The sequence below is a fragment of the Callorhinus ursinus genome, unplaced genomic scaffold, assembly GCF_003265705.2.
Source record: "Callorhinus ursinus isolate GAN/ISIS: 27379988/994484 unplaced genomic scaffold, GSC_fseal_2.0 scaffold41, whole genome shotgun sequence".
NCBI classification, from domain to species: domain Eukaryota; kingdom Metazoa; phylum Chordata; class Mammalia; order Carnivora; family Otariidae; genus Callorhinus; species Callorhinus ursinus.
The window spans coordinates 5,568,217-5,582,392 of NW_027397103.1; positions in this window are offsets into that span (position 1 = coordinate 5,568,217).

Below are 14,176 nucleotides of genomic sequence, written 5' to 3' on the forward strand. Positions count from 1 at the left end.
TATATTGTTTGAATTTTTTATGAAGAGCTGTGTTTCTTTTCTTTTCCCTCTTTCTCTCTTATTTTGTTTATTTATTTGGTATTATTTTTATAATCAGATAAAGCAATAAAGGTTTAAAAAAATTTTAATGTAAATGGAATGGTGAGAATTTGAAGCATTTCCTCTGGTAAGGAGGGGGACTTTTGGTACCCATTAAGTGATATCCTGATAACGCTGTGGTGGAAAAACCCAACTCAGACATCACGGAATCAAACCAATCCTTCAAGTTAGCAGGACCTTGGTATTTACTTGGCACACACAGCCACACCACTGAGCCTTTCTGCAGCCTCCCTAACAGATTGGTAACGAGTCTGCTTGGGTTCCTCCCATTGGTTCCCATTGGCTCCCTTGGGACTTCATCCTAAGAGCCCCAAAATACAGAATCTAAGCTGGCTTTCTGTGATTGCTGGGAGGGCTGTGTCATTCTTGGTTCATGGCTAACCTTCTAATGTGCCCTGCTGCAGTTCTTGATTGGGTAGAGGGAAAAACCATTCCTAGCACCAGGCTAGCATGGCCAAAGTGTCACCTCTTCCTGTTTCTTTGCTTTGCTACTTCTATCTACCCATCTATCCATCTACCTACCTATCCATCTGTCTATCCATCCACCTACTCATCCACCTACCTATCTATCCATCCATCCATCCACCCACCTGCCCCCCATATCTGTCTAATCTTCTATTGTCTATTAATCTATTTCTTTATTTACGATATTTTCCTCCTTTTTCTTTGACCATACTTTATCTTTCCATTGGTACCAGTGAGGCCAACAGATGTTAATGTCCTTCTATAGCTGGAAGAAGACACAGATGACTTTAATAGTAAGTGTGACCATCTACTAAGAACTTATTGGTTACCAGACATGGTGTAAAGAAATCAGAAAGTGCTTAGCACATGGCCTGACACAGACAAGTGCCATGGAAAGAACATTATTTTGAGTTCTTTCTTTGTTAGTGGTCATAATTACCGATCGTCGCTACTGCTTCAATAAAACTTCATTCATTCATGACAACTGGTATGAAGGGCAGGTTAAGAGATTTGTCTGCATTAAAGGAACTGTTTAGAATCTTTAAACAAAATGAACCTTTATTTCTTTGGAGTACAGAGAAGAATTTGACAAAGAAAGGGTTCCTAAGTAGTATTACTTCCTGTCTGCTCCAATCAATATTTAAAACTCATCTGGATTCCACAGGAATTTATTTGGCTAGGAGCGAGGTGCTAAAAGCCTTAAAACAGTTTATTCTTTTAAAGACATGAAATATTTCTTGCACATTCTTCTTTATGGTCATTCCGGTAAACTTGCCTTCACAGGTAGACCAAAGGTAAACTGCAGCTCAGGCCAGGTTGAATTATAACAAATTCCGTTATTAGCATAGTTCAAATTAATGAGATTTTCTTTTGCTTTGGTTTCAAAAGAGGCTCAAAGCCACTTAGTAACTTGAGACCTCTTGTGAACTCATTACTAGAATAGTTTTTAAAACACAGTATGGTCTTTGGTTACCATAGGAAATTGCAAAGGCCCAATGACTGTGTTCCATTTTGGATCCAAGTTTTATGTCGGGCAATTCATTTAAGCTTTGATGATTTTTTAATTTAAAAAATTCCCTACCAATAGTAAAAAAAAAAAAAATCTATTAGCACACAGTGAACACATGAAAGGAATACTGACTGGTCGAGCTTATTGTCTGAGTTCTGTCAAAAAAAAGATGAAAGTAAACAAAACTTCCAAACTTTACAATATTTATCTTCAAGCTCATAGTAGCCACAGATGCAAAAGTTTGTCCTTGTGTTTTACGTCTGGCAACCTCCTAAATTAAGTTGGATTTGTCCCAAGGACCAAATAAGAAAATTAATTCATGAACTAGGGCCCTCCAGAATGTTTTTTCCTTTCATTTGGTTTAGTCACTTTTATAGTCCTTTCTTTCTTCGAAGTAATTTGGGTTTGATTGCTTCTTTGTGAAATTCTAATGTCAAGACTGTGTCTAATTTCTGTTTTATGAAGAAATCTGGAAACTATACAAAGCAATGAATTGAGATGCAGAGTCAAATAAAATCTGTAATGTGATAACTCTATCAACTCTGCCTGGAAAGATGCTGTATTTCAATTAGATCTTGAGACATGTTCTTACATAAACTGACAGCATCGGATTGACAGTGTTCATCTTCCCAGAAAACACAATTTACAAGGACAGAGTGGTGAATTTGGTTCAGTATTCCAAGGATACGTTGGTGGCTTGCCCCACCCCAGCCTGCATCCAGATAGCATTTCACAGACAGGCTCGCTCTTGGCATTAAATAAGAATTGCAAACATATTAAAAATTCCCACCAAAAAAAAAAAGGCATTTAAAATTTTAAGTCATAATAATAATACTTAACATTTAAACAGTACTTTACATCTTCAAAGCACTCCATAAACATCGGTTCCAATTCTCCAGGCTTGTAGTAGTCTTTGATGTGGAGAAGAGCTCTGTGCACAGTGGGAGAGATAAAGCTGCATCCAGAAGAACTGGGCCCAATTAGCTAATTGTAACACTTTCATTTCTTCCCCGTTCAGTTTCATTTTTTCCCAGCTACCATTTGTTGTTCTCATTTAGAGTCCTCGCAGGGTCACCTACGCAGGTCTGCCGGTAGTATCCAAGCTTGCATCCAAACCCAGCCCGGAGACCCGTGTTGCATCCTCTACCCCAACTCACAGTGAAATAGAAAAACCGGAACCAAATGTATGACAAGTAGATTTACTCTGTTCTCAGAGAGTTTGCCTTTTCCATTTTTTAATGAAGTGAAATATCCTTTTGTTTATACGATGATAGGAAGGATTCTGTTTTTTAGATAGTTAGGTTTTAGTCTTGATTTTTTTTGGTTCTTTCTTAGCCAAACAAGAAGTCTGCAGTCCTGTGTCAGCGTCCACCATTCTTTCTGGAGACTGTGTCCATGAATGAGATCCAAACATCAGGGCAGCCCTGGTTTTGCGGATCCTGAGACCTGGAGCAGGGTGGATTTAACGTTGACCCCAACTTGTAATACTAAGTGCAGGGGAAGCTCTGGTGAGGCAGGAAATCTCCTGAAGCCCGTTATTTCCTCCACTCCATTCTTGGTGGAAGTATAAATTGGTATCACCTTTTGCAATACCCATGGAAGTTGTGATCTTTTGTCTCCTTTGACTAAGCAATTGTACTTCCAGAAATTTGTTTTAACGGGAAATTCACATAAGTCCGCAAAAGAATATGCAGGCCCACTGACGAACATAGTAGTGGAAATCCGGAGAGTATCAGGGGCCCACGATAAGGGAATGGTGGAGAAAAGAGACGTGCCAGACAGCATAATACATGATGATGATGCCGCTCTTGGGCTAATGACATGGATCTATGTGTCCTCACATGGAGGGAGGTCTGTCGGGCTCATTCATTCAACACCCATTTCTTGAGCACCTACTATGTGCTGGGGCACTGTTCTGGGCAGAGGATGCAATAGTGAACAAAGGAGACAATACCCTTGCCCTCATAGAGCTTATACTCTGATGGAAAAGTTTTTCACAAACCAATAAATACATATTATCAGGTGATAACATATTTGTGAGGTTAAAAAAAAAAAGCAAGGTGTGTGGAAAAGTCACTTTGGAAAACACTTTGGCAGTTTCTTATAAAGCTAAATATGTGTTTCCCATATGGCCCAGCCATCCCACTCCTGGGATTTTACCCAAGAGAAATGAAAACTTATATTCACACCAAAACTTGTGTGTGAATGTTTATAGTGGCTGGATTTGTAATCGCCCCAAACTGGAAACAACCCGGACATCCTTCAACTGATGAATGGATAAACAGACTGCAGTATATCCAACAATGAAATATTATACAATAATCAAAAGGAAGGATCCACAGATTCATGCAACAACGTGGGGGAAACTCAGATGCATTATTATGAAATGTGAAAGAAATGAAAGAAATCAGATGCAAAAGGCTATGTACTCTATGATACCATGTTTGGGACCTTCTGGAAGAGATAAAGTATGGGGACAAGGGAACAGATTAATCTTTGCCAGGAGCCAACCCTGAAGGAAGGGGTTCATTACAAGGGGCACAAGAGAATTTGGAAGGCTGATGGAACTGTTCTAAATTTTTACTGTGGTATGCTTATACAATTGTATATGGTATAACCTATTGTCAAAACTCAAAGAACTTTACACTGAAAACAATGAATTTGACGATATGCAAACTGTACCTCAATCAACCTGATTAAAGAAAAAAATCTAGGTACAAAAGCTATATATGGATTGATCCCAATTAATATAAGTAATCAATGTTAGAATATGCTTGGGAAAAAAATTCTAGATAAATATCCAGTATGCCACATCGTTAACAGTAAGTTGTCTGGGTTGGGGAAAGGTGTGTGTGGGGGGGGGAGTTTCATTTTCTAAATTACACATTTCTTTGATGTTTGAATATTTTATAGGGCATGTGTTACTTTCAAAATTAGAGGGAAAATGGAATTATAATACAAAATACAGTCCTCTATGCTGGCCAGGCTGCTGGGGAGAGGCACAGAACTCACTGAGACACTCGGGCTCTATGGTGAGCCCTGAATTCTGGCTCTGGGAGACAGCTGTCTACTCATGCCGTGGCAGATGTTTGTTTTCTCTTTCCTTCCTCCTCCAGATGAGGAAGTGCTGCTGCTGGGGGAACCCGCCTTCCAGGTCCCACAGGACAGATTTTTCTAGATGAGACAGAATGAGGCTCGGAGCTGACATGGGCCTTGATCCTCCTGCCAAGGAGAAGAGCTACCTGTGGCCCATGGTGGTTTAATGCCTCTGATTTTAACAGTCCGTGTTTATGGACACTTGCGCTGTGCGAGGCACTGGCCAGGGATTTACTAGTTAGCATTATTTTGTGATTCCTTCATTTAACGAATATTCGACCAATGCCAACGATGTTCTAGGCCCTGGGGTTCCTGTAGTGAACAAACAGGGAAAGAGAAGACCAACCCTGTCCTCATGGGGCTTATATTCTAAATGGGTACGGGGAAACAGGAAAATGCATGAAAACAAATATATGTCAGGGGATTTTTTTTTTCTTTTTTAAGTAAACTCTATGCCCAGCATGGGGCCCAGCATGGGGCTCAAACTCACGACTGTGAGATCAAGACCTGAGCCGGGCGCCTGGGTGGCTCAGTCAGTTAAGCATCTGCCTTCAGCTCAGGTCGTGATCCCAGCATCCTGGGATTGAGCCCCACGTCCGGCTCCCTGCTCAGCCAGGAGTCTGCTTCTCCCTCTCCTCCCTGCTTGCATGATCTCTCTCTCTCTCTCTCTCTCAAGTAAATATGTAAATAAATAAAGTCTTTGAAAGACCTGAGCCGAGTTCAAGAATTGGACACTTAACTGGCTGAGCCACCCGGGCACCCCTATGTTAGGGGGTTTGGGATGCTAAGAGACAACTATAGTGAGCAATGCATATGGTTTAGGTGCAGGGGTCCCGAGAAGGCCTTTTCAATATGGGAATATCTGATCCAACGAGAGAGCCCCTGAGGTTGGGGGTGTGACCAGAACCACAGGGTGGTCACGAGCCTGCAGCTAGGTGTACATGGAGGATGCCGGCAGAGAGCAAGAAGCCAGGTCCTGCAAAGCGTTTGGCTTTGATTTTGAGTGAGATTGCAGCTACGGGAGGGCTTAGGACAGAGGTGTGATGTGACTCGGCTTAGGTTTGACCAGGACCCCTCCGACTGCTGTGCAGAAAAGAGGGCAGAGTGGGCTGGGGCAAAGAGAGTGACAGCAATGACGAGGACAGTGGCTTAGGCTTGGGTGGTGGCCCATTCTGGATATTACCATGTCATCCTTCACTTTCCCCATCTGCAAAATGGGACAATAATAGTATCTCCCTCATTGGGCTGTCAGGAGGATTAAAAATGAGCACGGTGTAGGGGCGCCTGGGTAGCGCAGTCGGTTAAGCATCCGACTCTTGGTTTCGGCTCAGGTCATGGTCTCGGGGTCCTGAGATGGAGCCCCATGTCAGGCTTATGCTAAGCGTGGAGACTGCTTCAGTTTCTCTCTTCCTCTCCCTCTGCCCTTCCTGCTCGTGCTCTCTCTCTCTCTCTCAAATAAATAAATCTTTAAAACAACATTTAAAAAAATAAAAATGAGCATGGTATAAATTACCTGGTCCAATGCCTGGCACACAGGAAGAGCTTGATAAATATGTCCAGGCTTGTTGTTATTATTACCTGCCTCCCTGTGAGACCAGTATAATTATGCTCATGCTATGGATGAGAGGACCGAGTCTCAGAGGTGTGAGACCACTTGTGCAAGAGCAGACGGCTGGTAAGTGGCAGAGCTATATTGTTCTAGGCCCCCCGGGGACACTGGTGGGGGGGGCAGAACCGGCCAGTGAAGAACACGGGAAGCTCAGAACAAGGCACAGAGGGTGTCTGAAAGCATGGGGGGTGGTGCTCTGGATGGTACTCCTGTACCACTGGGTGGTACTCCTCCCAGTACAGGAGGAGGTAGTGACTGAGGTTCAAATCCTGCCTTGCATTTCCAAGCTGTGTGACCTCAGGCAAGTCACTTCACCTCTCTGAGCCTCAATTGCCTCATCGGTAAAATGGGGGCTGAGGCAAGACCCACCTCAAAAGATAGCTGTGATGATTAGATGCCTGGCATAAAAGGAGGTCAATAAACACTTTCAGAAAACAGCTCTCTCCCCAAAAGGTGGTACGGGAAGGAGATGGGTAACCAAGGATGTGGCCTCCTTTGGATTGCACCACACAACTCTGGTAGGAGATAGGAGAAGAAAGCCTTTCTTCCGTTGGGATTTTGAGGAGTGACTGATTAGATTATAATGAGCAGGCTCATCAGGGAGCACATGCTATGTAAACAGTGACCTCTTCATAAAACCACAAACAGAAAACAGTGTAAAATGTGCTTTGAGTTTATTGCATGGTTAACGTGAAATAAAGTCTGCTTGTTGGAAAATCATTTTAAAGGTCTATTATTATTATTATTATTTTGAGCGAGGGGAATATTTACCGAGATATTTTTGGTAGAATAAAGAAGGGGCTTCTGTGTTCAGTAACCGTTGTGAAATGCCGGTAGCAAATCCCCATAACACAACTCGCTAACATTTACAGAGGCTGTTGTGATTAAGTGGGAACCAAGCTACCGAAAAATCTACAACAAGAAGTCAGCAAAGTAAGATCAAGAGACTATAAAGTAAACAATATATAGAGAATGAAATGTAATTTATTTCCTTGGGGAAGCGAACTGTACCAACAGCAGCAACAGTTTGACTGTAGACGTCCTCTATTTCCAGCCACGATAGACTATTGCAGTCAGCACATTTGAAAATTGAGAAATTGTGTACGCAATTTAAAAAACCAATTAATTACAACCCACCAGCGTCCTAAGAAGTGGGAAGCCCATTTTAAAAAAGGAAAAACTGAGACTCGGGCAGCAGAGATGAATCGCTTGCTTCATCCTTGCTGAGAACCCACAACCCAGGCAACTGGAGAAACACAGTGAGCCCGTTACTGGGGCAAAGTGGAGACAAAGGGTGACTCAAGTTTCGCGTGTGGCTTTTTTTTTTCTTTGCCTCCAATTTGTTGTCCGAGAAGAACTGTGCTCTTTCCAAGGGTTGCTTCGAATAAAATGATTTGTTGCAGAAAGCAAGATCTGGCCCCAGAATAGGGAGCCAGGCAGCGGGGAGACGGCCACCTGTGCTTGGGAACAGGTTCAGGACTTCCAAGTGCCACAAAGTTTGGGAGGACGAGGTATGGTCCCTGGAGGACGGTGGCTCTTGTCTCATGTGCCAGGACCTGGCCGTCATCGGTTCTCAAAAAGCAGTGTTGCACAGGTGGGGTGGCCAGATTAGTTGCTTTCTCACTCAGACCTCGGCTGGAGTCCCTGATGTAGGGCACCAGTGAAAAGACATTTGTCCTCCTTACAAAACCCCTAGACGCTTGGGTCTGGCCCGGAGCACAGAGAACAGAGAGGGTGAAATGTTGCTGGCAGAATTGCCAGGGAACATGGCACCCCCCCCTTCCAGAGCCCAGCCTGGTCCTGGGCCACCCGAGCAGCCTGCTTCTTTTAACATCCACTGCACACTGGCACACCCCTGGAGAGGAAGAATCCTCTTCCTCTCCAGAGAGGAAGAGAGAGAGAGAGAGAGAGAGAGAGAGAGAGAGTTAAAGCAGGGGGAGGGGCAGAGGGAAAAGCAGACTCCCAGCTGAGCAGGAAGCCCGACTTGGGGCTCGATCCCAGGACCCTGGGATCATGACCTGAGCCAAAGGCAGATGCTTCACTGACTGAGCCACCCAGGCATCCCTAAGCTCATTGGAATTTTTAACAACAACTCAAATCATTGCTTAAATGATCCCTTTGGTGGTGTTTCTTGGTGTTGTCTCCTCCCACATTTCACAAAAGGAGCTCTGGACCTGAAGAATCACCTGGGAGCTCTGGGTCTTTATAACAGTAGCAGACATTCACCGACCACCTGTCTGTGTCCGGCAGGTACGCTATGCTTTGTGCGCTGGCGCTGGTGGAATGCTGACAATGGCTCTACGAAGCAGACACAAGTGTGACCCTGCTTTAGGGATAAGGAAGCTGAGGTACAGAGAAGTTAAATCATGGCCCCGGGGGTCGAGAGGGTCAGTGACAGAGCTGGGATTTGAACAAGGTTTTGTTCAACTATAAGGTCCTTGGCCTAACTCACACCTCCCACCGTGCTCCAAGCCAGCGACAGCTGCAGTTTCTTTCACTTTATCCTCTGCACCGTCTTAGGGGAGAGGTTGGAACAATTAGGAAATCCTTGGTGGTTATGAGCAAAGCTGTTATTGCCCAAGGCAGCTCAGCTTGATTGGTATAAGACCATTCTCACAGAGGGAACTTAAAACATCAACTTAAAAATTGAATTATCAAAGCAAAGGAATGAAAAGGATAGGCCTGCCACGTGGAAGTGTCCAGAAAAATCTTTATGGAATGATGCCATGCACTGCCTTGTCCACACCAGGTGACAGTGACCAAAGACTGGTTATTTGTCATTGCGCCAAGCCCCTTACAGGTCTCCCTGGGCCGGACTGGATTTAGTTCTTTTTCCTTTGAAGCTGCTGACTTAGGAGCAAACACTAGAGAGGACATGTGAGCAGCCGAGACACCGAGGAGAAGAGCTACCTCACTAGAGTTCGGGAAAAGCAAATTCAGATAACAATGGCACCATTTTTCACCGTCAGGTTGGCAAAAACTGAAAAAGGTGGGCAATGTCCAAAGGCTGGCAAGATGGGGAGGAAGTGGATACTCTTTACGTCTTGCTTGAGGGAGTGTGCATTGCCACAATCTTTGGGGAAAGTTTTCCGGCTGTATTTATTAACAATAAAAGTACACATTTATTAACAATAAAAAAGCAATCCTATTTTGGAGACTTTATTCTACAGAAATAAAAGTGTCAGTGCCTAAGGATATATGGATAAAGATATTTGCTCTGCACTTATTTAGAGGAAGAAATAACTGAAAACCACCTGAATGTTCAGGAATAGGGGAATAATTGGATAAATTATGGCACAGGTGTGCTATGGAACATAATACAACTAATAAAAGAATGAGGGAGATCTAGATATACAGGCCTAGAGGTATATTTGGGATAAATTGCTAAGCGAAAAAAGCAGATTGCAAAGTAAGATATGTGACAATCCCATTTTCATAAAAAATTTTTAAAAAATCCCTTAGAAATATGTGTTTAAACTGTATTATTTGGTATGGGCATGGAGGGAAGCCAATAAGGATTCATAACAGTTTGGTAACTTTGGTCATCCCGGTGGGGTTGAGAGAAGAGTATTCCCTTTTTCTTGGTAAACTCAAGTATTGTTGGACCTGCTCCAGCTAGCACTCTGGTGCTTCTGTTATTTACAATAAAATAAATCCAATGAAGCTCAGGTGCTGCTCTCCTTTGTACAAGGATGGACAAGTGACTATAATTGTGATAATTTATTGATCATTGCCTATGGGGCCATGCACTATGCTGAGAACTTTCTCTGTGTGATCACCCTGGGAAGTCAATGCACAAGAAGAAATGGGGGTCATGGGGGTTAAATGACCTGCTCAAGGCTGCACAGCTTGTGCACGACAGAGCAGGGATTGGAACCCAGGTGTGTGTTACTCTGAAGCAACATTCTTAACTCCTACAGAATGCTCCCACCCTGCAGCTGTGGCAGCTTCCTGTGGTCTTTCTAATAGATGGTTCCTCCTCTGGTCATATTTTTGCTTCCATTTTCTCTCTGCCATTACATTTGATAACCCTGAAAGGGAACTGACCTGTCATTCTCAGAATAAGACCTGAGACGTGTAGAGTGGAACATCTGGTTCCTGCCTGGGCCGCAAGGCATTGTCACAAACGGGGAAACTAAGTCATGAGAATGCTTCTGATGAGCTCCCCACGGAGGGAACCGGGCCTAGCAGTCCAGTGCTGGAGGGCCTTGTTGCGGCTGCCTCACTGTAGGCCGGTAGGTTTTGTTTTGTTTTGTTTTCATCTTATCTCGGGCTTGCCATCACTCTCACTGCTTTCCCTATGGAGGAAGAACTCCGGCGGATCTTACATCAGCCTTCTCAGCTGTGCGGAGAGTCAGAGTTTCCTTGCTAGAAATGACCTGAAGGATCACCTGGCTTGCTCTTTTCACACATGAGGAAACTGAGTCCCAGAGAGGTAGAGTGGCTTGTCTGAGATAACAGGGCTGCTCAGTGGTACATCTGAGACTAGAACCCGGCTCCCCTGGGTCCTCATTCTGGGCATTCTCATGCACGGCACTTCTGGCCTTCTCCCTTCCACTCTGGGGCCTTGGCTTTGATAGCCAAGAAAATCTCAGATGAAGTTTTTCTCCTTTGTCTTGTGTTGTTTATTTGCTTTTTTTTTTTTTTTTTAGATTTTTTATTTATTTATTTGAGAGAGAGAGAATGAGAGATAGAGAGCACAAGAGGGAAGAGGGTCAGAGGGAGAAGCAGACCCCCCCGCTGAGCAGGGAGCCCGATGCGGGACTCGATCCCAGGACTCCAGGATCATGACCTGAGCCGAAGGCAGTCGCTTAACCAACTGAGCCACCCAGGCGCCCTGTTTATTTGCTTTTAAATTTACTTTTATGGTGCCACTTGATCATTCTGTTTTCCATTTGATTGATTGGTGTTGTTTCTAACTTATTGCACTGAATAGGTAATACACATTTAGTTAAAAAAAGAAAAAAAAAAAGAGGGCCTTTGGATGGCTCAGTCTGTTAAGTGTCTGCCTTCGGCTCAGGTTGTGATCCTGGGGTCCTGGGATGGAGTCCCGAATTGGGCTTCCTGCTCTACGGAGAGCCTGCTTCTCCTTCTGCCTCTCCCTCTCTCTCTGTCTCTCATGGATAAATAAATAAAATCTTTAAAAAAGAAAGAAAGAAAGAAAGAAAATGTAAGCAGTACAGTGAACAGGAATTCCTCTCCCCATCCTAACTCCTCTTCCTCAGAGGCAACTGCTGTTACTATTATCTCATGGAAACTTCCATGGATATCTCAATATTTTATTTTGAAGTAATCTATACACCCTGCGTGGGGCTTGAACTCACAACCAGAGATGGAGAGTCGCACACTCTTCTGACTGAGCCAGCCAGGCGCCACAATAATCTATTTTTGAGATTATATTAGCACACATAGTGTGTTAATGGCTGCATGGGATTACATTATATTGGTCACTACTCCCCAAGTGAGGGACATGTAGATTGCTTCCAGTTTTTGCCTTGCCAACAGTACTATAGTTCACGTCCTTGCACTACAGGTCTTTAAATATCTGTACAAGTATCTCTGTAGGATGAACTCCTAGAATTTCTGAGCCAAAGTGTATGTACATTATAAATTTTGATATTCTCCAAATTGACACCAAAGCTGCAGTACTAATTTATATTCCCAGTGACAGTGTTAGAGTTCTGCTTCCCTCCACATTTGCCTAAGCTTGTAAAATATTGTCAATACTGTTTTTAATTTCTGTTTTTCTTATGATGAGTGATGTAGTCCGCTTGGACTGCTATAGCAAATTACCATAGACTGGGTGGCTTACGCAACAAAAATTTCTCACAGCTCTGGAGGCTGGGAAGTCCAAGATCAAGGGGCCGGCAGATTTGGTTCCTGGTAAGAACCCTCTTCCTCATTATGTCTTCACACGGCAGAGACAGATACAAGAAAGAGGGAGGGAGCAATCTCTCTCATGTCTTTTTATAAGGGCACTAACCCTATCACGAGGGCTTCATCCTCATGACCTAATTACCTGTCAAAGGCTCCGTCTTCCAAATACCATCACGTGGGGGATTAGGGTTTCAACATACGAAGTTTAGGGTGATACATTCAGTCCATAGCAACGATGTGCGTAGTCTGAACATCTCTTTACATATTTAAAAGCCGTATGTCTTTCCTATTCTCTAAACTGTGCATGTCCTTTGCTCATTTTTCTATTAGGTTCCTCTGGAAGACTTTTAAAAAAAATTAAATCTACATTTGTTGAAGAATGAGAATTTGGTGACCGAGTGTATAGGACAAAGGCCTCCTGGGATGGAAATGCACCCAGATGGGATGGACGATCTCACAGTCTGACTGCTTAGGCCCAAGTCACACCATGCATGCTGATAAAGTGCTTTGGCTTTCTTTTTTTTTTTTTTTCTAACCATTTTCATCAAGAGTATCTGAATAGAAATGCACAACATTGGCCTGAGGTCAGTGGGTCGGCAATTAGGATCTCTTTTTGACAGATTAGGAAACGAGGTTCAGAGAATTAAACTATGTTGGTCAAGGTAACACAACTGGGGGTGCCAAAGCCCATGGCAGGCATCAGCTCACAAAGCCTTTGGCATTCAGGCTTGGACTGCGGAGGCAGATAGACGAGGGTTTGAGTGGCTCACTATCTGGAGATCCTGAAGATGTCACCGCACTTCTGAGCCTGGACTTATTACAGTCTAAGGATAATAATAGTATCTTCTTTAGGTGGTTGTTCTGAGGATTATATGAAATAATGTATGCACATCCATCATAACATAGTGTGTGTTATAGTAATAATACACATTATAACATCCTGCTCATGGGTTTGGCTTTAGCATTCTTTGTGGTAGGTCCAAAGCTCAATTCACCTAAGACTTCTCTCTTGTATTACACGCCATCTTTGCCCTGTCTTCTACTCTTCCTTCCCTTTAGTCCAATCCACCTGAAACAGCTGGCTCTTCCATGTTTGGGGGCTTGTTAGTGAAGAACTTGTTCTCCTCCCCACCTTTTCAGGGAGCAAACGCCTTGAGGGTTGGGAGAGGGCCTCCTCTTCAGACTGGCACTCCTCTGGACTCTCAGACCATTTGCTCTCAGGAAATGTTCGTGATTGAGTGAGGGAGGGTCTGCTCCCAACACAGTCCTAGTACAGTGCCTGGGAGTTACATTCCGGCACATGGCAAGAGGTCAGGAAACGTTTACGCACTGAATAAATACACACAGTGCCTAGGAGTAAGGGCTCCAAAGGCATTTCTGGATTCGTTGCATAGCGCCTGGTACACAGAAAGCGCTAAGTGGCAGCCGTGGATATCCCGGGGCGAGGCTTATAAAACCCAGTGCAAGAGCTTGGCTTCACTGTGCATGGGCGCAGGGGTTCGAATTCTGCCGCCACTTCTTCCCAGCTGGGCGACCTCGGGCAAGTGACTTAATCTCTTCGACTTAATCTCTTTGTGCTTCAGTTTTCTTATCTGCAAAACGCGGACAACGGAGTGCGACCACGCCGAGGCACTCCCCGGAGCACTGGGACCGGCAGCCGTGCCCACAGCAGAGCCCCGCCACGCCAGCCGGCCTGCGGGGCCGGTGGCACACGCCGTGGGGGTCTCCGAGCCCTCCGCCGCGGCCGCCACGGGCGTTCCCGGGACCTGCGGTCGCGCCCCGCCGAGATCTGTGCCCCCGAGGGGGCGGGGCACGACGCCCACGCGGGGGCAGCCCACGGCAGCCTCGGGTCGGCCAGCCGCCGCCCGCTGGGGAGTCGCGCCGCCGGTACTTCTTTCTCTCTCTCTCGCTCTCCCTCCCTCTCCCGGCCGGAGGCTCCAGCCGCGCTCGGCTCAGCAGCGCCGCCCGCGAGCCGCCCGCGAGCCGCCGCCGCCGCCGCCGCCGCCGCCGCCGCCGCCGCC